Source organism: Stenella coeruleoalba (genome assembly GCF_951394435.1).
Source record: "Stenella coeruleoalba genome assembly, chromosome: X".
Taxonomy (NCBI): Eukaryota; Metazoa; Chordata; class Mammalia; order Artiodactyla; family Delphinidae; genus Stenella; species Stenella coeruleoalba.
This window is the reverse complement of record NC_137152.1, coordinates 98,713,354-98,739,669: the sequence shown is the minus strand read 5'-3', so window position 1 is coordinate 98,739,669 and position 26,316 is coordinate 98,713,354. Positions and strand designations below refer to the sequence as shown.

General features: G+C 35.2%; 1 protein-coding gene across 8 annotated transcripts in view; it reads right to left on the bottom strand.

Moving 5' to 3' along the window:
* The window catches only part of LOC307180253 (uncharacterized protein), a 1,346,125-nt gene that overhangs the window by 469,722 nt on the left and 850,087 nt on the right, over positions 1 to 26,316 (bottom strand). For all 8 annotated transcript variants that reach the window (XR_013825695.1, XM_079910374.1, XM_079910375.1 and 5 more), the window contains one exon: positions 14,715 to 14,973. The gene's annotated coding sequence lies outside the window, so the exon portion shown is untranslated. The remainder of the gene's footprint in view (positions 1 to 14,714; positions 14,974 to 26,316) is intronic.

The window sequence follows — 26,316 nt, the reverse complement described above, 5'->3', positions numbered from 1 at the left end:
CAGTTACTTAGATGTAGTAGAATGTGCACAACCAAGTAAAAGAGGAGTACAGAGAAAACAGCCTTCTACCAGGAGATGGGTTTGAGTGGGTCCTTGAGAGAAGATTTAAGATGTTAAAAAAAATTTCCAGGCGTAGATGGGAAGTGAATGGACGAGAAAAGAAATGAGAACCAGAACTGGAATGATATACTAATTAGAATATAAAAGAGGAGATGGATGAAATATTGGAAGGGAAAAATAGGTTAGATTTTGTGAATGATTGAAATGTTTATGAAAGGCAGGAAAGATGAGAAAATAATATTAAGAATGACTACAATTTTAATATGTGCTGACTGGACAGATGATGAAATCATAAGAGAAAACATATGAGATTAAGAACACAGGTTTGGAGAAATAATGATATATTAGACTTTATATATATTAAGGTTGAACTACACAAATTTAGTCATAAAAGTCATATACATACAAATCAGTCGAAAATGCATGTCCACAATTAAATATAAGAATGATATTTAGACACGTGAGCATTAAATAAGAGGAAGAGTTGAATTCAATAAAGTATACACAACATGAAGGTATAAAGGACAGAGTACATGACAGTTTTGGATAGAGGTCTGAGGACAAAAGCCTTATGAAGTATATCAAGAAAGAGTTGTCTATGAAGAACATGAAAATAAAAAGTCAGAGAGTTAAGAGAAGAATCTAAAGAGGACTATGCCAGACACAAAATAGGCGAGTTCTAAAAAGAAGGTAGTTAACAGTATCATCCCTGTTCTCATAAAACTATTAATAGAATACTTTAAAAAGTCCTGAACTTATATCTCAGGACATATTTGTTATCTAGCAGAGGAAACATCACTTAATCAAATTACATATCAAGTAAACAACACAACTTCTCCTTTTAAATGATTGCTACAATCTCATAATGCTGTGCTATATCACAAAATCTGTATTGTCCTCTGAAAAGATTTATTTATATATATGTATATACACATACATACACACATACAAAAACATATTTAAGCATAGATGGCAAGTGAATGAATGAGAAAAAATTATACTATATGTGTAATTATACATATAAAAATTATACATACATATGTATATTGAAAATAGAGAGATTCCTAGTTCTGTCTACATTAATCTAAGAGTAAAGGTTATCATAAGTGTACCCAACTCAACTTCATTGGAACTTTCTTCCCTCTCAGTATTAACAATGATTATGCCTAATACCTGGGTGTAAATCATCTCCAAATGAGGCCCAATCCTTCCTCTCTATCTCTCTGCAAAGTCCAGTGGCTAACAGCTTCACCAGAAGCCAAACAGCAACCTCTATATAGTATTCTTGTATCTCAGATGCTATCACACTGCCTACTCTAGCTTCAAAGGAGAGATACACTATGGCTACTTTTTACACCTTCATATTGGACAGTCACTGTACAATCATTTAAACCACTCTAAATGGTTCATTGTGGAAGGACAGGCTGTGAATGAATAATTCACTGAAGCACCTAGCCAATGTATTCAGAGTAGACTCTGGAAGAACTCTTCGCTTAAAAGGGTTCCTGTTCAAAAAATGGTTTAAAAAGAAATACCAACCTAGATATATTCCAGAATGCCATCATGGTTTATTTAAAGCCTTACTAAAAATTGAAGACTTCCTTACTAGATCTCTTTGAATGACATAAAAAATGGATTACTATTCCTAACACAGATTCTGTGTGGCATAGGGCTCACAGCAGGAAAGAATATGTAGGAAATATCTTAAGTATTTTCTGTTTACCCCTCAAATACATATGTTTATTACCTACTCAGCTGGCAGGTTGTGCTTTGTTTATAGGATATCAAGGGCTTTATATTAATAAAAAATATATTTAAAACACATAATCAGGTTTAAACTTCAGAACACCTTCAGAGTTAACCCCAGGGAGCTAAGCTAAATCAACTGCTTTCATAGAAAACTCCTCTGACTAGGCTCAAAGGGTGATTTAAATTAACACGTTGCTATATATAGAATCTGAAAAAAAAAGTGGTTCTGAGGAACCTACGGCAGGACAGGAATAAAGACACAGACGTAGAGAATGGACTTGAGGACACGGGGAGGGGGAAGGGATGGAGAGAGTGGCATGGACATATATATACTACCGAATGAAAAATAGATAGCTAGTGGGAAGCAGCTGCATAGCACAGGGAGATCAGCTCGGTGCTGTGTGACTATCTAGAGGGGTGGGATAGGGAGGGTGGCGGGGAGGCGCAGGAGGGAGGGGTTGTGGGGATGTATGTTTATGTATGGCAGGTTCGCTTTGTTGTGCAGCGGAGACTAACGCACAATTGTGGAGCAGCTGTACTCTGGTAAAGATGTTAAAAAAAAATAACATGTTGCTTTTGAAACTGATCTGTACATGGGGAAATAATTTATGGACCTCCTACATGTTATTCCTTACTTCCAAAATGATACCACATTCATCTTTAGCTCTGAAAAAGATAACAAGGAAATTTTATCAGATGAACAAAGTATATTTCATAGCAAAGTTCATACAAAACCAAGATCTATCTAAATCCCCATTTGGAACAGATATGTAACTGGTTAGAGGGGCTTGTTGCTGCCAAGGACATTTGAGGTTTGTTTTCCCCAAATATCACAAATGACATATTTTTCTCACCACATTCTAACTCAGTATTTCCATAGCTCTGTTCCCGAAGCAATGCAAATTGTAGCCAGGATTCTAAAATATTCAAAGACTTTTATCTGCAAGAAGGCTAGGAGGTATGGTTAAGAAGAATTGTTGAGGATGTAGCACCGTGATACAGTTTTCAATATTCATGTATTCACAGTGCAACAATCCTTGTTCCAGTCCCTCGGTTTTGAGTAAGAAGTTAAATGATACCAATTTATTTTAGAGTCCTCTTTTCCCTTGAGATAATCACTAGTAGTCCACTTTGGTCTTTGAGTCAGAAACTGATACATTTCATAGAACGAAGAAAAAAATCCAAAATATATAGAATTCATAAAACTCTTGTGAGAAAGTAGACTTTGAGTAGGTAAAGGCAAGTTAACTGACTTGTTGAACAGAGAGCATTCTGGTGCTGCTTCAAAATCATTCTACTTATGGAACATACCTATTGAGGCTTCTTACCCTACTCAGATCACTCCTTTGCTTTGTGTGGATGAACATCTAATTTTTAACTATATTCATCTGCACTCACTTGTTGAGTAAGGACTGCACCTTCTGCTTATTCACAGATAACCCACTTATTCCATAATGCCTAAGTGTTCTTTGTAACTTTCAGTATGATATGCACAGAGCAGACATTCAATAAATGTTTATGCTTAATAACATAATCGACATAAACAAAGTGAGTAGTCAATAAATACTGTTGATTGACTAGTCTTGTTATTCTAATCATTTTTCTAAATATCATTTAGGGGAGTTATTTTTCAAATCAGTGATTTATTTGATATCATTCATCATGTTTCAGTAATGGAAAGCAGAATGGCATATTAATTTATTTGGAAATAAGCCTCCCAGCTTATCACATTCAAGAATCTCTCCCAAATGACTGTTGCTGACCCTAGTATCAGCTAGCATCATTTTCAGTGAAACCCTCTCTTGTCCAAATTCACTGTATACTCTCCTTTCAAACCTCATCATCTTCTAAATTTTGTTATGAGCTGCTCGTTCAACTTCACCTGTGCATGAACAGAGGATAAATAGGTACTGTGCACACAAAATATTTCATGTCCTGCATGACAGAATTTTTTTAAATTAATTAATTAATTTATATATTTTTGGCAGGGTTGGGTCTTTGTTACAGTGCGCAGGCTTCTCATTGAGGTGGTTCCTCTTGTTGTGGAGCATGTGCTCTAGGCGCGTGGGCTTCAGTAGTTGTGGCACTTGGGCTCAGTAGTTGTGGCTCGTGGGCTCTAGAGCACAGGCTCAGTAGTTGTGGCGCATGGGCTTAGTTGCTCTGCGCACGTGGGATCTTCCCAGACCAGGGCTAGAACCTGTGTCCACTGCACTGGCAGGCAGATTCTCAACCACTGCACCACCAGAGAAGTCTGAATGACATGAATTTAATATGATAAATGAGTTTCTGTGAGAAAAAATTTCTATGTAATAAAGGCCAATTTTAATTTAGAGGGAATATACCTTTAAATTAGTTAAATCAAGAGAGAGTTGCCAGACATAAATAATTTGGTATTGGTGCATATAACTATCAGTAGTCTACTGCAATATTCTGAATAAATAACTTTATAGAAAGTATACCTGAACTGAATAGTTCATGCCTAATAGAACGAATTTTACAAAATTGTAATAAAATACCATCTATTTACTTCTGAAATAGTCTCTCCTTAGAAATTGGTACCATCAATCTCTAACACCAATCCCAGCTGTCACTACCCATCAGAATATGGAGTAGCTTAAGTGTCTGTTGTACACACAAACACCAAAGTGGATCTCACAGTTAATGCCCTCTTTGATTGATTTTAACGCATATTTTCTCTAAATTAAGGTGGCCTATTTTACTTAGGATAATTCTGTTCTTCACAGAAACTGTCATTTCTCTCACAAAGCCACTGTCAATCTTCTAATTCTTTCCATAGACTCCCTCAGACTGCCCCCTACAGCTCACAAAGCGAATACACATTCTAAAATGGTAAGACCATCCAATGATCTTACGCCTATTTTTCTTACTCTCATTTAAACATAGTCAAAAAAAGTGTATACCAAAAAAAACATATTACAAATTTACAAGATGCTGAACAAATGTGGGTTCTGAAAACGATCCTTTATTACCAAGATATTTAAGAGAATATAAATCCCAAGATCCCCAGAAGCCTCCTTTAAAACTAGACCTATCTTCTGAGGTAAATGTGCTTCCAGTGGGCCCTGTTCCCAGAAAGAACTCAGATGGCATGTGATCTATCAATCGTCAATGCACTAAAAAGCACCTGGTAATCAGTCTACTCCAGGATAAGGTGCAGCAAACATACGTGAATCTCTCCTTATGCATTTAAATTGCTTCTAAAAGGCTTCTCCTTTTGTGCCTCCACATTTTCCTAATTATTTTAATTGCCTGAGCAATTATCATTTGTCAGCTCAGAAATTAAAGGGAAACAATGATAAATCCCAGACTTTGGGTATTTATTCTTGGCACTAACAACTTTTTGCTTATTACCTCAATTTGAATGGCAATATTTTAATTTGGGTGAGAGTTATCTTTAATTCAACAGGTAAGTAAAATCTTTTATGCTTTCCCTAAAATGCTGCCTCTCAGGTGAGGTGGCCTACATGTAGAAAAAGCACATTGAAAATTTTCCTTTCATATAAAAGCATAGAGGCATAGGAGCACATTTCTCTTCAGAGTTTGCATGGGAGATAGATGGAGTGGAGGAAAAATATGTAAACCAAAAAACAAAATATGAATACATGGGAGACTTCCACTTTTAGTTATGGTTTAGACAGTCACAAAAGAATATCTTTCCCATCCTAAAAATGAGAAGTTGCAAAAGCTATAATAATCATATTTTTAACACATTAGCAGACTGAGGATACAAAGAAAACCAAATAATCTAAATTACATAAAGTCATGAGCCCTTCTTAGGAGAGAGGAAGCAACTGATTTATTCTCTGAGCAAAGCAGGAGCAACAACAAACTTGTCATAGACTGGAGAAAAGATAAATCAACCAATATATTAACTTTTAACCGCCATACGTAGGCTGGAATGATAGAGTAGAATCTTGCAAATCCCTAGTCACAGTGCAATCTGCATCACTTTGCTGATCTTTTCCTATGCAACTTTCACTAAGTGTACAGTGGTAGCATACCAAAGCCTGGTGACAGGGTAGGAGTGCTAAGAGAGACTTCAAAGGTGAACAGGGCCCTAACTGAGTTAATGACATGAACACACCAAAGGTTGAGACACTAAACCAAATATGAGATCTTGCGATATACCAGGCTTCACCAAGTGTCAGAAATGACTCACCAAAGGCCAGGGGGCACAGTAGAAGGATGGCGATACAGAAACCTAGGCTTACAAAGCCAGAAGTAAAACTATACAGCAAACAGAATTACCCCAACACTTAAAATGCTGGCATTTTAGCTATACAGCAAAAAGTAACCATCTATGATTTGGAAATTTGACAGCTGGTTTTTAAGACATGGAGAGATCACCAGAATCTTACCAGTGTGCTGGTAACATACTCTGAATAAGGGAAATTCCTGACCCCAACTTTAAAATATTTGGCGCCACTGATGAAGTAATGAACTGACATTAACTGTATCTGCAACAAAGTCCAGATCCAGAAAGTCTTCCCTGACAAGAGGAGAATGAGATCAGAATTCAGGGAGACTGAGACACCTAAAAATTTAGGGGAAGAATACCGAATAGAAAGTAAAACCCAGAAAATACACTCTAGAAATCTGCACAGCGGTCCCCTTGCACCTTTAGATAAACTCTAAGCTGAATGAACATAGGATGAAATTTCACAAGGTCAGGCAAAGAATAAATATCAGCAAAGAATAACTACTCAGCAATCACAGTAGAAAGATCTCACTGAACACCCAAAGCATCCAGTATGGACATAAGGAAGGTCACAACATAGGCATAGAACTAAATTGGTACTATTAAATACTGCACTAGAGCCACACTAAGAAAGCTTTAAAAAAAGATTCACAAGGATATAACTGATTCATAAATATCTTCACTGCTGGTCAGAACAAAGTTCATCACGTTTTATAGAGAGACACGTATAAACAGACACACAACAAAATGATATTCACAATATCCAGGATACAATAAAATTTAATAGACGTGAAAAAGCAGGAAATTGGTTGTCAGGGGCTAGAGGGAGGGGGAAATGGGAAATTGTTGCTCAATGGGTATAAAATTTCAGTTACACAGCAGGAGTAAGTTCCAGAGATCTGCTAAACAACTTAGTACTTACAGTTAATAATATAGTATTATAGTATTGTGCACTGTAAAGTATGTTAAGAGGATAGATCTCATGTTAAGTCTTCTTACCACATGCAAAACACACACACAAACAGAACACAAGGAAATTTCTGAAGGTGATGAATATGTCTAGTACCTTGATTGTGGTTATGGTACTATTGGTATATGCATATGTCCAAACTCAACAAGATGTATGCATTAAATGTATGCAATTTTTTATATTATATCTCAATAAAGCTTAAAAAGTAAATTTAAACATGTAAGTATAAACATACATTACCTGTGACTGCCTAACAACCACAATCTTTGTCGCTAAAAACAACAGAAATTTCTTAAACCTCTTGAGGCTAGAAGTCCAAAATCAAAATGCTAGCAGGTTCTCACTTCTTCAGGCTCTCAGAAGTATCCTTCCATGTTTCTTCCAGCTTCTGGTGTCTGTTGGACTTCCTTGGCTTTCTTGGCTTCATCATTCCAACCTCTGTCTCTGTGGTCACAATGCCTCCTACCCTTGATGTGTCATAAACCTTCTACTGCCTTTATCTTATAAGGACACTGGCCGCTGGATGTAGTATCACGTGGATAAACCAAGACAACCACATACTGAGTTCTTCAATTACATTAGCAAAGATACTTTTATCCAAATAAGATAACTTTCACAGGTCTGGGTGGACATATCTTGTTAGGAGCCACCAGTCAACCCACTCTAGCACCTAACAACAGAAAACCAAAATATATGAAGCAAAACCGACAAATTTGAAGAGGAAAATGGACAGTTCAACAATAGTAGATGGGGACGCCAATCCTCCAACTTCCAAAAATGAATAGAACAAAAAGGTATAGTATCATCAAGGAAATCACATGACTATAAACCAACTAGATCTAACAACTATTTACAGAAAACTGCACCCAACAACAGCAAAACACACATTTTTTCTTGAGTATCCATGGGATGTTCCTCCAGGATAGATGATGTCTTCAGCCAAAAGGCAAACATCAACAAATTTAAAAGACTTGAAATCATACAAATACATTAGATGAAATTAGAAATCATTAGGAATCAAGGAAAATCAAGGAAATTTAGGAAATCCTCAAATATGTGGAAATTAAACACACTATTTACTAAAAGAGGCAAATAATAAATCACCAGGGGAATTAGAAAATATTTTGAGATGAAAATGAAAATTAAAAAATTATACAATGCAGTTAAAGTAGAGCTTATAGAGGAATTTACGGATGTCATTTGTATATTAAAAATATCTCAAAACAATAACTTAATCTTCCACCTTAAAAAAACTAAAACAAACACACTAAATTCAATACGTGCAAATAAATAATAAAGGCTATAATGGAAATAAAAAATAAATTAGAGAAGTATAGAAAAAATATTTTTAAAACATGGTTCTTGAAAAGATCAACAATATTAACAAACCTTTGGCTAAATGGACCAAGGGAAAAAAAGATTCAAATAACTAAAATCAGGAATAAAAGAGGGGACGCCACTACGGATCTTATAGAAATAAAAATAATTATAAAGGAATACTATGAACAACTGTATTTCAACAAATTAGATAACCTAGATAAAATGAAGAAATTTCTTGAAAGATACAACCTACCAAAAGTGACTTGAGAATAAATAGAAAATGTGCATAGACCTATAACAACAAAAAACTAAGTAATTTAAAAATATTCCACAAACTGTAAAAATTTTTGTTCTAATTCTGTGAAAAATGCTATTGGTCATTCGATAGGGATTGCATTGAATCTGTCAAATACTTTGGGTAGTAGAGTCATTTTGACAGTATTGATTCTTTCAATCCAAGAACATAGTATATCTCTCCATCTGATTGTGTTATTTTTTATTTTTTCATTAGCAACCTACAGATTCAATGCAATCCCTATCAAATGACCAATAGCATTCTTCACAGAATTAGAACAAAAAAGTTTTCAATTTGTATGGCAACACAAAAGATCATGAGTAGCGAAAGCAATCTTGAGAAAGAAAAACAGAGCTGGAGGAATCAGGTTCCCTGACTTCAGACTATACTACAAAGCTACAGTAATCAAAACAGTATGGTACTGGCACAAAAACAGAAATACAGATCAATGGAACAGGATAGGAAGTCCAGAGATAAACCCACACACCTATGGTCACCTAATCTATGACAAAGGAGGCAAGGATATACAATGGAGAAAAGACAGTCTCTTCAATAAGTGCTGGGAAAACAGGACAGCTACATGTAAAAGAATGAAATTAGAACACTCTCTAACACCATACACAAAAATAAACTCAAAATGTATTAAAGACCTAAATGTAAGGCCAGAAACTATCAAACTCTTAGAGGAAAACATAGGCAGAACACTCTATGACATAAATCGCGGCAAGATCTTTTCTGATCCACCTCCTAGAGTAATGAAAATAAAACCAAAAATAAACAAATGGGACCTAATTCAACTTTAAAACTTTTGCACATCAAAGGAAACCATAAATAAAACGAAAAGACAATCCACAGAATTGAAGAAAATATTTGCAAACAAAGTGACTAACAAGGGATAAATCTCCAAAATATACAAACAGCTCATCAGCTCAATATCAAAAAAACAAACAACCCAATCAAAAAATGGGCAGAATACTGAAATAGACACTTCTCCAAGAAGACATACAGATGGCCAAGAGGCACATGAAAAGATACTCAACATCACTATTATTAGAGAAATGCAAGTCAAAACTACTATGATGTATCACCTCACACCAGTCAGAGTGGCCATAATCAAAAAATCTACAATGTCTACAATCATCTAATGAAACCATTAAATAAAGGGCCAAGTTTCCTTTAAAAAAAAAAATCTACAAACAATAAATGCTGGAGAGGGTGCGGAGAAAAGGGAATCCTCCTGCACACTTGGTGGGAATGTAAACTAGTAGAGTCGCTATGGAGAATGGTATGGAGGTTCCTTAAAAAACTAAAAATAGAGCTACCATATTATCCAGCAATCCCACTCCTGGGCATATATCCAAAGAAAACCATAATTCGAAAAGATACATGCACCCCAATGTTCACTGCAGCACTATTTACAATAGCCGAAACACGGGAGCAACCTAGATGCCCATCGATGGATTAATGGATAAAGAAGATGTGGTATATATATATATATATATATATATATATATATATATATATATATATATATATATGTATATATATATATATACACACACACACACACACACACACACACAATGGATTACTGAGCCATAAAAAAGAATGAAATAATGCCATTTGCAACTACATGGATGGACCTAGAGATTGTCATATTGAGTGAAGTAAGTCAGAGAAAGACAAATATCGTATGATATCTCTTATATATGGAATCTAAAAAAATGGTACAAATGAACTTATTTACAAAACAGAAATAGAGTCACAGATGTAGAAAAACAAACTTATGGTTACCAAGGGGGAAAGGGAGCAGGGGGAGGGATAAATTGGGAGATTCGGATTGACATATACACACTACTATATATAAAATAGGTAACTAATAAGGACCTATTGTATAGCACAGGGAACTATATTCAATACTCTGTAATGACCTATATGGGAAAATAATCTAAAAAAGAGTGGATATATATATATATATATATGTTAAACAAAAAAAGAACTGTAGTAAACAATTTAGCCATAAAAATCTTATTTTTTATGGTTTTGTGATTTAAAAATAATAAAAATAAAAACCTTCTACAAAAAAAGTTTATGCCCAGATGGCTTTAATGGTGAATTCCGTTTAATGTTTAATAAAGGATTAATAACATCATTCACAAATTCTTTCAAAAAAAAGAAGGGGAGGAAACACTTCCTAACTCATTGTATGAGGCCAGTAGTATACTCATACTAAAAGCAAAGATGCAACAAAAAAGGAAAACTGCACATCAACATCTCTTATGAATATAAATACAGGATTCCTCAATAAAATACTAGCAAACTCAACCCAGAAGATATTAAGAGGATTATACATCATTACCAAGTAGGATCAATCTCAGGATGCAGGTTAGTTTATCATCTAAATGTCAGTCGATGGAATACACAATATTAATAGGAAAAGGACAAAAAATTGCATGCTCGTATCAACAGACGCAGAAAAAGTATTTGACAAAATCCAACGCCCTTTCATGAAAAAACACTAAATAAAATAGGAAAATACGGAACTTTCCTTATTCTCATAAAAGACATTTATGTTAAACCACAGGTAACATCATATTAAATTAAGAAGCCTGTGTGCTTTCCTACCAAGACCAGAAACAAGACAAAGATGTTCACTCTTGTCACTTATATTCAACATTGTACTGGGGGTTTTAACCAGGTCACTTATATTCAACATTGTACTGGGGGTTTTAACCAGGTCACTCAGAGAAGTAAATAAAAGGCATACATATTGGAAAGGAAGGCTCTCTAATCATAGATGACATGATATTGTATTTAGAAAATCCTAACGAATCCACTAAAACACTATTAGAATTAATAAACAAGTTCAGCCAAGTAACAGCATACAAGATCAATACACAAAAATCAATTTTATTGCTATACTCTAGCAATGAAAATTCTGAAAATGAAATTTTAAAATGATTACATTACCGAACCATCAAAAAGAATAAAATATGTAGAAACAAATTTAACAAAAGAAGTTCAAAACTTACGCTCTGAAAACTACAAAACATTACTGAAAGGAATTAAAGAAGTTCTAAGTAAATGGAAAGACAACTCATGTTCATGAATCAAGAAGATTTAATATTGGTAAGAAGTAGTGTTCTCTAAACACTCTACAGACCCAACAAAATCCCTCAAAATCCCAGCTGCCTTTCATGCAGAAATTTGTATGATTACCCTAAAATTCATATTGAAACATAAGGAACCTAGAAGAGCCAAATGTTCATGACCTTGTATTATACAATGGTTTGTTAGATATGACACGAAAAGCACAGGTGATGAAAGAGGGAATAGATAAACTGGACTTAAGAAAATTAAAAACTTTCATGCTTCTTGGTCTTCATCAAGTAATTGAAAAGAAAACCCATAGAATGGGAGAAAATATTTGCAAATCATGTATTTGATAAGGGATTTGTATCTAAAAAAATAAGTAACATTCTTTCAACTCAACAATAAAAAACAAATAACTCAAATTTAAAATGGGCAAAGGACTGAATAGACAGTACTCCAAAGAGTAACAGGAATGGCCAACAAGCTTATGAAAAGAATCTCAACATCATTAGTCATTAGGGAAATTCAAATAAAAACCACAATGAGATGCTACTTCACACTTACTAGGAAGGCTATAATTTTTTAAAAAGGAAAACAGTAGTGAAGAGGTATGGAGAAATTGAAACCCTTGTATATTGCTGGTTAAAATATCAAATGATGCAGCATCTGTGGAAAACAATTTGGGTTTCAATATAAGTTTCAAAATATTGTACAACAGGATTGTTTTTAATTACCTTAAGAAATCCGGGTAAAGAAAAAACAAGAGTGGCACAATAAGACAGAGCCAGGTTTAAGTTTAATAAACAAGGTGCATGCATGAAGTCTTACAATTACTAGAAGTCAACCATTCAAGTGAACTTTTAAAAAATAAATAAATTTATTTATTTATTTATGGCTGCATTGGATCTTCCTTGCTGCGCGTGGGCTTTCTCTAGTTGTGGTGAGCGGGGGCCACTCTTCATTGCGGTGCATGAGATTCCCATTGTGGTGGCTTCTCTTGTGGAGCATGGGCTCTAGGTGCGTGGGCTTAAGTAGTTGTGGCACACGGGCTCAGTAGTTGTGGCTCGTGGGCTCTAGAGTACAGGCTCAGTAGTTGTACTGCACAGGCTTAGCTGTTCTACAGCATGTGGGATCTTCCCGGACCAGAGCTCAAACCTGTGTCCCCTGCATTGGCAGGCAGATTCTTAACCACTGCGCCACCAGGGAAGCCCTGAAGTGAACTTTGGCTATTCCTAATAGCCAATGCAAGAAGCAAAATTTCATCTCTTACCTGATCATAAGATAAAACTTGACGTGAAAAATCTCTTTTCTGTATCCTTATAGAAGTGACATTACAATTTACCCAACAACACTTTTAGGGTTAACAAAACAATGACTTTCATAGGGCTATCTATCATGTATATTTGTAACATCATGATAAAGCTTAATTCAGTAAAACTAGTTATATCAGCAGCCTAAATAATGCAGGTTAGGTGTATAGCTTTCTGATGGCCAGGCTTTGAATTTGAGCCATTTTGGAGTATTCACAAAATAGAAGAATTGTATCCTTTAAGAGATCTTCCATCAAAATTCTTTTTTTTTAACCAAGTTTTAGATATGTATTAGAAGGGTGACAAACAAATCTTCACAGGGGCGAGTACAGTAAAATAGATGAGAGAAGTGGGACTTTCTAATAAAAACAAACAAACTACAAATACAATTGAAAAATGGTATTTAATATACAGCCACCTCCATCTTAGGGGTTAGGAGCTATGGTAAACCAGAGCCTACTATACTTCCAACCAGTCTATTTTTACTATAACCAAAATACGTGTTATATATTGCTAGATCTCTTACCTTTCTTAGTTGTAGCATTCAGAAGTCAGTTACAGAAAACAGAAACCATTAAGGTTATTTCATGCATAAAGAGTAAAGGGCTTCAATATGGGAAACTGAGTGTTTGCAATTTGTAGAGGGTGGGTCTTCAGAAATGACTGCCAGGAGAATGATGACGAATCAGACCTCAAGTAAGTTGCCAACGCTACTTCAATTAGGAAAGTGGGAAATCTTGAATCTTTCACTTTAACTGTTGACTCCAAGAACCATACAATTAAGAAGCTACTACTGCTTTTAGCCATTAATTCCAGAGTCACCCCTTTCCCATTAGGTCCACACTGACAACAGAAATAATAGCAACAACAATTAAAGGATGCATCTTCTGGCCCTGCTTCTTGATTTCCACAAACCTGGTGACAGGAATACTGCTTTACAGGTAAACCAAAACCCTCCATGATCATGTTTACCACCGGGAACAACTGAAACCTCTGCTTTTAAAGTATCACTTAACTATATCTGATTGGTGAATGCTAAAACTAAATAATTTCTTTCTGGAAGCTCCAATTAGAAATGTAATTTTTAACTTTTTAACTAAAAATGTGTCTGTATAGGCATGAGAGATGTATTCAGAGTAGTAGTGCACTTTATCCGCCATATACTTTTATGATAAAATGACCAGAGTTTTAAAGTGCTGGCAATTAATTCAATTTTTTAAAAATGTTAATGGGCAGGCTAACAGTGTGGGAGTTGATAAAGTACAACTGTGAGCATATTTGGCTTCATGAGGATGGTAGTTTATGGTCTACTTCAGTATGGAGGAACATCAAGATCAAGCTCTGCCCTCCAGTCTGTAAAGAAATACCAATAGTGCTTTCCTCTAATAAAAGCATTTAAAATTGTATTTATCTTACAAAAGTAGAAATTCTTGATAAAACAGTCCAAAAATATGCAAGTTTATATAGTAAAAGTGAAAATTTCTCACCTATCACTGTCACTCCCTTTTTGTAACCTTTATTAACCTTGTGAAATAGATCATACCTCACTTTGAAAAAAAGAGATGAAAAAGCAGGAAAATGTGACCAATAATCAAGAGAAAGTACTTTTAAATAGAAGCTAACCATGAGATAACCCAGATGTCAGATCTAGCTTACAAAGACTTAGCACTTTAAAACAGCAAAAAAGAAAGTACTTACAATTCTGTGGGCTGACTCAGTGATTCTCCACTGCATGCAGTGCCAGTTGGGATCACTCATATAACTTCATTCATTTAAGAGCTTAGCTGGAGTGCCTTGGTTCTCCTCTATGTGGACTCACTTTTCACACAATGTCTTATCCTCCAGAACCTTCTACATTTATACCCTTGATTTGATCTTGACCCTGGGAAGTGCTCAGGATTTAATCAACTCCATGAGGCCATTCCGTATTTTGAGAACCATTTGCCAGGTGGAGAAGCTACAAATGAGAAAAAAGTTTTATTTTCCAAACCAGTAAGTCTTATATATATAGACATATTTATTCCATATTATTCTTGAAAAGTGAACAGTTCCTTCTTTAGCTCATCTCTCTCTTATAATTTATCACAGATAGCTAAAAGAAGCTAACTGACACTTCTGAATTCTTGACAATTTCATTGCCTGGCTATCACCTTAACCAGTACTAAAATTTTGTTAGGTATTTTTTCTACCTTCCAGGTTATCACAAGTAACAATTCTGTCAATGTTATATCAATATATGACAGAGAAAAGGGCAATGGCAGTTTCCTCACTGTTCTCTCAGCCTTCAATCACAATCTCCTCACCACTTTTCCAGCCACCCAGTCTCAAAGACAATGGCATTATTTTATGTTTTTGTTACAGAAACACTCCACTTCTAGGGGGCAATTCTATTTTAGTTATCTATTATTGTTTAACAAGCACTACAAAACTAGTAATTTAAAACAATGATGATTTATTATTTCTTACAAGTCTATAGGTTGACTCAGTAGTTATTCTGTCCCACATAGTATCACCGGGAATCACTCATATGACTGCATTCACCTGGGAGTAAAACTGCTTCACCTCAGTCTTCTGCACTGTACTTTCTCATCACAGGGTGTCTCAATTCCCAGTGCTTCTCTACATGCCCCCCATAATAGAAGGATAGCTAGCATGGACTTCCTTACAAAATAGCAGCTGGTTTCTAAGACAGCAAAAAAAGAAAATTCAAAGGCCCTGAATGGTGATTCCCAGAAGTAGTATAGTATTGTTTCCACTGCATTCCATTGGTCAAAAACTTACAAAGACAGCCAGGATTCAAGGAGAGTGAAAATAAACTCTTACCCTTTTATGGGAAGAGTACTAGACAATACTGGGAGGGGAGAAAATTTTTGAAAACCAATCTATCAATCTTAGCAACCTACAGAACCAAAAAACTCAGAACCGAGGCAGGATACATACAAAGAAAACTCCAGCTAGGCCCATATAGTCAAACTGCTGCAAATCAATGAAAAAGATAATCTTAAAATGTCAGAGAGGGCTTCCCTGGTGGCGCAGTGGTTGAGAGTCTGCCTAACAATGCAGGGTACATGGGTTCGTGCCCCAGTCTGGGAAGATCCCACATGCCACGGAGTGGCTGGGCCCGTGAGCCATGACCACGGAGCCTGCGCGTCCAGAGCCTGTGGCCGCTGAGCCTGCGTGTCCGGAACCTGTTCTCCACAATGGGAGAGGCCACAACAGTGAGAGGCCCACATACCACAAAAAAAAAAAAAAATGTCAGAGAAAAACTAAATACTATATAGATGAAAACAGTAATAAGATTGACAGTAGGCTTCTTATCAAAATAAAATAATGGTGGCTAGAAGACAATGGACTTACATATTTAAAGTGCTGAAAGAAAGTACTACTGTGCATATACCCTGAGAAAACCATAATTCAAAAAGAGTCATGTACCACAATGTTCATTGTAGCTCTATTTACAATAGCCCAGAGATGGAAACAACCTAAGTGTCTATCAACAGATGAATGGATAAAGATGTGGCACATATATACAATGGAATATTACTCAGCCATAAAAATAAACGAAATTGAGCTATTTGTAATGAGGTGGATAGACCTAGAGTCTGTCATACAGAGTGAAGTAAGTCAGAAAGAGAAAGACAAATACCGTATGCTAACACATATATATGGAATTTAAGAAAAAAAATGTCATGAAGAACCTAGGGGTAAGACAGGAATAAAGACACAGACCTACTAGAGAATGGACTTGAGGATATGGGGAGGGGGAAGTGTAAGCTGTGACAAAGCGAGAGAGAGGCATGGACATATATACACTACCAAACGTAAGGTAGATAGCTAGTGGGAAGCAGCCGCATAGCACAGGAAGATCAGCTCGGATGCTTTGTGAGTGCCTGGAGGGGTGGGATAGGGAGGGTGGGAGGGAGGGAGACGCAAGAGGGAAGAGATATGGGAACATATGTATATGTATAACTGATTCACTTTGTTATAAAGCAGAAACTAACACACCATTGTAAAGCAATTATACTCCAATAAAGATGTTAAAAAAAAGATGTAAAAAAAAAAGTAAAGTTAGAATTCTATACACTGTAAGATATCTTTCAGAAAAAGACTAAATGAACACATTTCCAGACATATAAAAGCCAAAGCATTTGTCTCAAATATGCCTATACCACAAGAAAAGATTAAAAAAAGATGGCAGAGTGGAAGGACGTGTGCTCACTCCCTCTTGCGAGAGCACTGGAATCACAACTAACTGCTGAACAATCAGTGACAGGAGGACACTGGAACTCACCAAAAAAGATGTCCCACATCCGAGGACAAGGGAGAAGCTGCAATGAGATGGGAGGAGGGGTGCAATCACAATAAAATCAAATCCCATGGCCATTGGTTGGGTGACTCACAAACTGGAGAACACTTATACCACAGAGGTCCACCCACTGGAGTGAAGGTTCTGAGCCCCACGTCAGGTTCCCAACGCAGCCAAAAATAAATAAGTAAAGAAAATAAACAGAAAACAATTTAAAAGTAATATGGGCAGAAGACCTAAATAGACATTTCTCCAAAGAAGACATACAGATGGCCAACAGGCACATGAAAAGCTTCTCAACGTCACTAATTATTCGACAAATGCAAATCAAAACTACAATAAGGTATCACCTCACACCGGACAGAATGGGCATCTTCATAAAATCTACAAACAACAAATGTTGGAGAGGGTGTGGAGAAAAGGGAATCCTCTTGCACTGTTGGTGGGAATGTACATTGATACAGCCACTATGGAGAACAGTACAGAGGTTCCTTAAAAATCTAAAAATAGAATTACCATATGACCCAGCAAGCCCACTACTGGGCATATACCCAGAGAAAACCATAATTCAAAAAGACACAAGCAACCCAATCTTCACTGCAGTACTATTTATAATAGCCAGGTCATGGAAGCAACCTAAATGCCCATCGACAGACGAATGGATAAAGAAGATGTGGTACATATATACAATGGAATATTACTCAGCCATAAAAAGGAACAAAATTGGGTCATTTGTAGACATGTGGATGGATCTAGAGACTGTCATACAGAGTGAAGTAAGTCAGAAAGTGAAATACAAATATCGTATATTAACGCATATATGTGGAATCTAGAAAAATGGTACAGGTGAACCGGTTTGCAGGGCAGAAATAGAGACACAGGTGTAGAGAACAAACCTATGGACACCAAGGGGGGAAACTGGGGGGTGGTGGTGGTGGGATGAATTGGGAGATTGGGATTGACATATACACACTAATATGTATAAAACAGAAAGCTAATAAGAGTCTGCTGAATAAAAAATAAATTCATTAAATTAAAAAAGATAAAGCTAATGACATGAGATAGTTCATTTGGACTTTGTTAATGTACAACATTAACAATTTCTGCAATTTTAAATGCATTAAAACTGTGGTTGACTAAAAAAAAATGATAAAAAAAATTGTTCTTCACGCAAAAGGTGCAGATTGTAAGAGAAAAAAATGAATAGCACCAGAAAAGATAAGTATGTGGGTATACTTAAAAACATATATTAAATAAAAATAAAACATTAAATATACATGTGCAGCAACTTATTATGGGGTTTATAACATATATATAAACTATATCACATCAAAGTACATATATTCGTAGTATATGGACTTATACTAATCTAAGGTTTTTATATTGTGTGGAAAATAGTGAGATATTATGTGAAATTAGACTGTAATTAGTAAAGCATGTATTCTATAATTTTTAGAGAAACCACTAAAAATAACACACAAAAAGATACAAAGTCAGTAGAGGAGATAAAAGCAAATACTAAAATATAACTAGCACAAAAGAGGGAAGGAAAGAAGGAACAGAAGTAAAAAGAAAAGACGGCATGAATATAAAACAAATAGTAAGATGACAGACTTAAACCCAACCATAGCAAAAATTACATATAAATGGTTCAAATACTATAATTGAAAACCAGAGATTATAAGATAGGTGAAGAAAGCAAAACCCAACTCCATGATTTATAAGGACTGTACTTTCAATATAAGGACATAAAGAGGTTGAAATTAAAAGGATGAAAAAAGGTGTTCCATGGCAATATTAATCTCAGAAAATGTAGACTGTATGGAAAAGTGTAATGCCAGAAAGGAATTTAATAATAATAAAGGGGTAATTCATCATGAAGACATAATAACACAAAATGTGTATGCACCTAGGAAAAGAGCTTCAGAATACCAAAAAAGTTGAAATTTTAAGAGATAAATAAATATACAATCATTATCAAATATTTTAATACCTCCGTCATAAAGAGATAGAACAGGTAGATAAGAAATCAGTAAAAACACAGAAGATTTGAACAGTAATATCAGTCATCTTGACCTAATGTACATTTATAGATTCCTATACCAAACAGTAGATAACATTCTATTCAAATGCAGATTAAACATTCACCAGGACAGACCAAATGCTCAGCTATAAAACAAGTCTCCATAAATTTCAAAGGAATGAAATCATATAGAGTATTGCACTGGTCACTTGGAATTATATTAGAAATCAATAATAATTAGATACCTACAAATTTATAAATACTTGGAAATTATTCAACTTATCTATAAATTAACAGTGATTCAGAGAAAAACTGAGAAAAATTAAAAACTAAACTAAATTATGAATATACAGCAAATCAAAAATTGTGGGATGAAGCTAACACCATGTTTAGAGGTAAACATATAGCTTGAAATGTTTAAATTAAAAAAATAAGTGTTTAAAATTAACGACTTCTACTTTCATCTTATGCTAGAAAAGGAGGAGCAAATTAAACTAAAAATAAGTAGAAGAACTGAAATCAATGAACTAGAAATTGGATAAGTTATACAAAAAAGTCAAAGATTTTTCTTTTAAAAAGTTAATAAAATTTGTAAATCACTAGTAGGACTGACGAAGAAAAAAAGAAAAACAGCACAAATTATCTACATTAGGAATGAATGAGGGAACATCACTACAGTTCCCACAGACATTAAAATTATAAAAAGGGAATGTTGTGAACAACTTTATTCCAGTCAATATGACAACTTGGAGGAAATTACCAATGTCCTTGGAAGATAAAAACTACCAAAACTCAAACAAGAAAAAATAGAAAACATATATCACCTTCTATTCATTAAAGAAAATGAATTAAAAAATCAACAGCCTTCCCACAAAGAAACCTTTAGGCCCAGATGTTTTCCCTGGTGAATCCTACTGAATACTTAAGGAAGAACTAACACTAGTTCTTCCTTAGTAACTAACACCAATCCTACACGAATTCTTCTAAAACTTAGAGGAGGAGAGAATACTCTCCACTTCATTTTACAAGGCTGCATAACACTATTACCAAAACCTGACAAAGAATGACAAGAAAAATTAGAGATGGATATTACTCACGAATATAGGAACAACATTCCTTAATAAAACAGTAGCAAATAAATATCAGCAATATATTAAAATGATAATACATCATGAATAAGTAGAGTTCATTTTAGTAATAAAGGTAATTTATCGTTTCAAAAGCAATTGATGAAATTCACCATTATAACAGACTAAAATTAAAACCATATTATCTTTTCAATAGGTACAGAAAAAGCGTTGGACATACTTCAACATCAATTCATGATTAAAATGAAAACTTTCAATACATTGGGAATAGAAGGAAATTTCCTCAACCTGATAAAGGCATCTAAGAAAAATATACAATATTAGTTAGCCTGGATTTTCAGGTAGAAATATTGTGGTGTCCCTCCCTGGAATTAAAAGTAGAGGTACAGAGGACTTCCCTAGTGGCACAGTGGTTAAGAATCTGCCTGCCAATGCAGGGGACACAGGTTTGATCCCTGGTCCAGAACGATCTCACATGCCGCAGAGCAACTAGGCCCGTGTGCCACAACTACTGAGCCTGCGCTCTAGAGCCCACGCACCACAACTATGGAAGCCTGTGTGCCCTAGAGCCCGAGTGCCGCAACTACTGGGCCCAGATACTGAAACTACTGAAGCCCGCACACCTAGAGCCCATGCTCCACAACAAGAGACGCCACCACAATGAGAAGCCCGTGCACCGCAACGAAGAGTAGTCCCCACTCAACACAACTAGAGAAAGCCCATGCACAGCAACGAAGACCCAACACAGCCAAAAAAAAAAAAAAAAAAAAAAAAGTAAAGCCACAAAGAGGAAACCAATTATCCAGCACAAACTAATTTCCACCTTGGATTTAAGCTCCAATCAGAACAAGGTGTAAGAATGCGCTTACGTGTACATACACACACACACACACACACAGAAATACACATAAATGTATATGACAAACATATGTTCACAGATATTTAATAAAGATTGTTATTGGAAATTTTAAATTATGCTTTTCCAAAATATACTAACTCCAATGGAGACAAAGGCAAGGTTGCCATGTACAGCTGAGCAAAGTATACACTGCACAACTAGTGGGGCACCATTCACACGGACAATAATGTGAATGGCATCTCTTGGAATTGTAAAATATAGTGGCCCTTTATGAGGCATTTGCTTCTGGCAAAGTTATTCAAGGAGCATGAATTACACTTACTAAATTGCTTCTTATCAAACTCATACTGCAATACTGCATGAAGAAACCAGGCTCCTACTTACTGATAAAGTAAAATTTCATATCTGTCCACAAACTTGTTTTCAGTGTTCTGCAAAACTAATTTTGAATACTCATTCAAGCTACCAACAAAAAGTCTTGCATTTCCTTAGAAGTCTTCTGATGCAATATACCTCTCTATCACATTTTCCTTCCTCAAAATGAACATGTCTTGAGGTATATGCTCTCAGAAGGCAATCTGAAGAATTATTGTTTAGGTGCTAATAGAAGATAATATAAATTGTCAACTATTATTTATTTTATTAACATAGTGGATCATACCTTCCAGATACTTTTTCCTAGGAAATACAAAAGGTTTTTCAAACAGCTGTTTCTTATTGGACCCTCTTGTAGAAGTCAAGGTCAACCACTAAATTGTAACTCAAGTGAAAGTATCGCTGCTGGGAACTCAGTTAATAGAGGCCAGATCTATTGCATTCTGTGGATCTAACTTGGTATAGGAATAGAACTACAAGAATCTAGAAGAATTGATAGTTAATGTAGCACAGGTATTCTCTCTCAAACATCAGTTTTCTCAATTGCACTTTTGTCAGGAGATGGATAGCAGTCACTTTAAGGTTGGGCTCTCAAAAGTGTGTCTAGAATTCTGATATCCCAAGACATTGATTAACGTGAAACCCATATACTTTAGATACCAGATAAGCTAAAGACTAAAGTGATATTATGTAATGACAATTCACAGACCTAACTTGTATTCTTGCTGAGGCAGACTAGCCCACCTATACACATAGATCTGCCTACAGGGTTGCGTTCAGGCATAGCCAAATGTTCCCTTAAAAAATAAATTTTGGATCTATTCTAGTGTTTAAATGGAAATCCTGTTGTGTTCTCAGAGTTCAGAATCATAGGACATGGAAGATATCACCTTGACCTAGAAAAAGTTAAGGAAAAACCTTACCATGAACTTAAATTATCCTAGCTTATCACCTGTTGCAGACAATCTAATTTGAAGTAGTACTTCATTGAAATGGTTCTGCCAGGTTGGGTACCCCGAAATATTTCAACAAATTAACTTACTAGGTGGAATTACTGGTATTCACATGAACAATTTAAAATATACCAATAGGGATGGCTTCCTTTTTCTATGCCAGACTATATTTTATATTTTGATCACAATGAGGTAGAAATGTCTAGTCACTAAAATACAGGCACTTGTCAAAAAGGCCTAAAGCATCATTCTCTATCCAGTGAAATACTCAAACAACATACAGATGATATCAACAATGCTTTCAGCCCACTGAACAAATATTCAGTGGTAACATACTCATAAGTTCAGTATTGACACTACTCCCTTAGTGATTGTGGTGTAGACAAAAGTGATTTTTACCTACAACCAAGAGCAGGATCACTGTAGAGACTACAGAATGGATATTCCAGAAAAGGAACTGAATGCTTTAACACATTTATTCATTTCTGTGCATAGATACCATCAACCTAAGGTGAATTCAAATGACAATCTCTCTAAATCTTACCTGGGATTCAAAGGAAAATGTTTCTCCATAAAATATATTTGTAGCAAAAAAAGAATGAGACTACAACATCCCAAATTAAAAAGGAAGGTACTATTCTCCCTCACTGCAGATCTGTAAGTCCATAAGGACTTTGGCATATCTTGCTTAGGGCCAATAGTCAAAAACTATTAGTCTTATCTGTTCCCAATATAAAGAAAAAATATCATCAAAGTGTGGTCCATAACATCAGAAAATCAATTAATGTAATACACCATATCACTAAAATAAAGCACAAAAACCACATGATCATATCAAAAAATACAGAAAAAAACATGTGCCAAAACCCAACATCCCTTTATAGTAAAACCAAGAAACTAGAAATAAAAGGAAACTTGCTGAAGTTGATAAAGGGCATCTATGAAAAACAGAGCTAGCATCATACTTAAATGAGAGACTAAGTGTTCTACCCTTAAGATCAAGAACAAGACAAGAATGTCCACTCTCACTAGTCCTATTCAACACTGTACTAGAATTTCCAACCAGAGTGATCATGCAGGAAAATGAAATATCATAGCTTCTATACTGGAAATAAACTATCTATTTGCAGATGTCATGATCTTGTATATACTAAATCCTATGGAATTCACACACAAAAATCCATTAGAACAAATAACTGAGTTCAGCTAGCTGGCAGGATACAAAGTCAATATAAGTGAACCAATTTCATTTCCATACACTATTAATGAACAATCCAAAAATGAAATTAACAAAACAATTCAATTTACAATATCTTCAAAAAGAACAAAATACCTTGCAATAAACTCTGAAAACTATAAAAATTGTTGAAAGAAATTAAAGATGACTGAAATACATGGAAAAACATCCCATGTTCATGGAACAGAAGACAATATTGTTAAGATGACAATACTCCTGAAATTGATCTACAGATTCAATACAATCTCTATCAAAATGCATGCTGCTTTTTTGCAGAAACTGATAAGGTGATCCTAAAATTTATATGGAAATTATAAAGAACCAAAATAGCAAAAACAATCTTGAGAAAGAATAAAGTTGGAGAACTCACACTCTAGATTTAAAAACTTACTACAAAGCTACAATAATCAAGAAAGTGTGTTAATAGCATACAGATATATAGATCAAGGGAATAGAATTTAGAGTCTAGAAATAAAACCTATTTGTTTATGGTCAACTAATTTTCAACAAGACTGTAAAGATGAATTATTGAGGAAAGGATAATTTTTAACAAATGGTTCTGGTACAACTGGATATGCACATGCAGAAGAATGAAACTGGATGACTTCCTCACATCATAAAAAAATTAACTCAAAATTAGCTGTAGACCTAAACATAAGAGCTAAAAATATAAAACTCTTAGAAGAAGATAGAGGAGTAAATCTTAGATATTACATAAAAAATACAAGGCACAAAATAAAAAATAAATAAATTGGAGTGATCGAATTGAAATTTTTGTGATACAATGGACAACATCAAGAGGTTTAAAAGACACCCTAGTGATTTTCTCATATAAGGGTTGTTATCTGAGGCAATTAAATGGATGGATGTAGCTAAAAATATTCAATTTACAATTTCTCCAATATTTTTGGTATTAAAGTGTCTCTATATGGAGTGACATCAACAAAAAAGGTAGAGCGAGGAGTTCCAAGGATATGTCCTTCCACTGAAGTAACGATAAACTGTCAAAACTGACTTGTTCAAAACTAAGTAAATCAGATTGCCCTCCCCAATGTGAGTAGGCATCATCTAATCCACTGAGGGCCTGAATAGAACAAAAAAGCAGTGGAAGAGAGAATTTCACCTCTCGGCCTAAATGTATGAGCTGGGTCGTTGGTCTTGTCCTGCCTTTAGACTGGGACATGCACCATCAGTTCTCCTTGTCCTCAGGCCTTTGGATTAGAACTAGAAATTACACCATTGGCTCTTCTGGTTCTCAGGTTTTCAGACACAGACTGGAACTACACCACTGGCTTTCCTGGGCCTCCAAGAATACATAATACATATATAAATATATATGACATAAAATATATGAAACTATATATTTAAAATATAAATATACCCCCTATTGGTTCTATTTATCTGGAAAACCCTGACTAATACAGACTTCGGTATGAGGAGTGATTCTAGGGGAATACAATTTTAAGGACTTGTTTTCTACATACTAAATTGTTCTGGGGTTTCTAGAATTGGCTCTCTTATCTGATTAGATTTAAAGAATCACTCTATTTCAAGTAGTAAAGAAAGCACTGATAGTCCACAGTGTGATCTGGCAGTATAGATATGCAAAATATTATTGGATATTCCTAATCAACTATTTTATAAGAAGGAGCTGAGTGCCTGTGTACATGATACTTTCAAAAATTTTTGCAAAATAAACAAATGTAGTAAGATTGGTTGGTTGCTCCTAAGCTTACTGGACAAAGTGGTAAAAGAAAAGGATGAGCCCTAGGATTCAAATTGCCATCTCAAGTGCAGCATCAATGACCTGAAAGCTTCTATGTATAACCTGAAGGACACACTTATTTCCTATAGCTATAGGGCTGAGACTGCTGAAAATCAAATGTAGAATAATGGCATCCTAATTGGCTGAATTACAACACAAGTTGAAGTCTCAGTCTCACAGGGTATATACTGTTAAAGTGAGCACATTGATTGGGAAAGATGGTATCCTATAAGCTGGGATGGGAAGTGTGAGAAGACCCTGATGAAGCTGCAGTCATTTAGGCCCTAAATTCTGATGAGCATTTTTTTTTAAATCAGTGGAAGAGGTCTCCCTCCCTCTCCCCATCAGAAGCAAGGATTAACCCTGCATTATTTGAGGAAACTGTACTGGCCACCCCTGAGGCAGTTGTGTTGCAAGACAATACTGATTATCCTCAGTACCCTACCCACAACCCTTCTTTGTTTCTAGACCTATAAGTAAATTCAAGGCCCAGCAGGCCCCTAATGTGAGGTTCAAAGTGTGACCCATAATGAGGTATATTACATTCCAAAAGAACAACTTCTGTTTTCAAATTTAGACAGAAAGAAATACAGGAAATATGTGTGGGAATAGATATTAAGGACGTGGGATAATGGTAGAAGGAACATAAAGCTGGATCAGGAGGAATTTATTGATATGGACTCACTAAGCAGAG